Source organism: Thalia democratica, chromosome 7 (assembly GCF_965202585.1).
Source record: "Thalia democratica chromosome 7, ktThaDemo2.hap1.1, whole genome shotgun sequence".
NCBI classification, from domain to species: Eukaryota; Metazoa; Chordata; class Thaliacea; order Salpida; family Salpidae; genus Thalia; species Thalia democratica.
The window spans coordinates 37,212,517-37,215,156 of NC_139171.1; positions in this window are offsets into that span (position 1 = coordinate 37,212,517).

Genomic DNA, 2,640 nt, shown 5'->3' on the forward strand with positions numbered 1-2,640 from the left:
ATAATATATAAAATAATAATAAAACGAAATTACCGACTAAGAGTAAGAGTTAGAGATAATAGTGGTAGAAAAAAAAAAACGTAATAATAAATTAATAAAAATTTTTTTTTTGTTCAAAAGTGACCCTTCTAAAAAAGTTTCTTCGTGCAAAAGTGACCCTTCGTGCAAAAGTTTACCTTTGTGGATATTTGACACCTACCCATTTATTGGTATAGGTAAGCTTTGAACCCTTAAACTTTAGTTTATTCGTGTAACTATTGAGTATAAAAAACTTAGCTATGAATAAGAGTTACTTATTGGATTTTATTGATTGATTTTTAAAAGCTACATAAACTACTTAGAAAGCTTAAAAACAATTGTTTTGCAATGTAAATATTCTTAATTTATTTTTAAAAGTTGTTTGTTAAAATTGGATTTATATATTTAGTTTCTCGGTGTATCTAACTGTACTTGTGTTTTTCTTTATATTATACAAAAACTACTGAATAATAGTTATAAATAAGAACAATTGTACATAAAATATGAAAAAGTATTTAAAAATATTCATTAAATAAAGTAGAATTCTCTAGAGTTAATTTTTTTTCAATAGCCTTAAAATTTTGGTACTTTTTCTAAGTCTTGTTATAGTGTTTCGTATGAACTAAAAGGTTTTAGGAATGAAAAATATCCAAATAATTTCATCGAGTTGAGAATGTAAATGTTTTTAATTAAAAATACTAACAGGCTTCTTTTCCAGCAGTTATAATGAAAAACACTACCATGTTAGCGATAATTCCAACAACAGCGATTATGAAATAGACTACAGCAAGTGAAACATCAATCGGTTTAGGATTGTATGTCGAGTTCGTATCGATCATCTCTTCGAAAAAATCATACATTTTTAACTTGTTTGCAGTTTAAGTCAGCACCCAGTAAAGACTTAAAATATATCTAAATTTTTGATTTTTTAAATAGATTGCTTAAAGAAAATCATAAGTTTTTATTTTTAGTTAAGGAAGATTTCTGAAGTTTTATTCTGCTCTAAATTTAGTTTTTATGTTTGTTTTTATTTTTTCCGTTGTTTCAAATTTTTATCATTATTAATCACTTGCAACTGATGAAATCATTTAACTGTTAACGTTATTTTGACCTCAAGGTTATAGCTATATATTATACTATTATTACATTTAATTTTTTCATATAATTTCGTTGTTTCAATTGAAATGTAATGTCGTTTTATCATTTAAAGATTTTTCAGTATTATAATGAGTGTTAATTTTTATCAGAGTTGTATTCACACTTATAAAAAGTCATATAGACTAATCAAATTGGAAAATAAAGGTAAATAATACCAAAATATAATGTGAGCCTTATAAATTTTCGGTAATCTGCTTAAGTAATGCAAACGTTTTTAATTTTTGTTTTATTGTTTTTTTTAATTTAAAAATATTTTTGTACAGCATGGTAAAAAAGCTTTGATTTTAACTTACTTTAAAGTATTGAATAACTGTAAATAAAAGTTTTGAAATTTAAATTCTAAAAGATTGCCTTAAAAAAATAAAAACTTTAATTAAATACAAAATTTAGTTAAAAACACAATTAAAATAATTTAAACTGATATGCCAAAGTAAAACCAAAACTAAAGAATCAGTTAGAAAATTATGTACCATGATGAATTTCATAAAAAATTTGAATCACTTTTACCATCCTAATTTGTTTTTTCATTTTTAGTATTATTTAAGATATTTTCTATTTTTTCTAGAAAAATTAAGTCTGCGATGTTTTACACATGACTAATACTAAAATATATAAGTCCATTTTAATAAAAAATCTTTAAAATCTAAAACTATAAGAATTTTACACTTATTTCAAAAATTGCGTTTTTATTCTTTTCTTTTACATTTTATATTTTCTTCTTCTTTTACATCATATACATTTAGTGTTTAAAAACTTTTTTTACATAAAAACCGTAAAAATTTTATTACACTTGCTTTAATTTGTTAAAATTATTTTTTTATCTTAACTATTTAATCGAAAACTTTCTGATTAACATTTGTTTACACATTCGTAACATTATGCTACTACAATGTGTCAACACAAACTAAGGATTCTAAGGATTTGTAAAAAAGAACATAATTTTTATACAATGCATCTTTTTACTTTACTTTGTAACTCTCTCATCTTACAACACAAAACTACAAGACTGTGGCGAAATAATGAAATGAAAAATGGTTTTATAACACTAGTTTATATAGTTAACATTTTGTCTGTGTACAACCTTTATCGTTACACTGTTCTACTTATGTGGTGTTTTAAACAACAAAACGCTTGCTATACACCTGTATTTAATTAATATTACCTGTTTTATGTCCTTTCCTTTAGGACTTTATTTGTGTAATGCATTAAAAAAAAATTTATTAGTGGAAACTTATTTAAACTTTTTCGATATATATTTTTAGCATGACAACGCTTTCGTATCTATAAAAACCGAGCTTGATATCATTTGGATATGTTCAACTAATTAAGGAAGATAACTTAGAAAAATAAATAAAAGTATAGCAAAACTGGTTACTAATACAAACAAAATATATGAAAAAAGCTATCATTAAAGACTAATAGAAATTAATGAAATTAATTAGTTTTTCATCTTTAACTCCACCG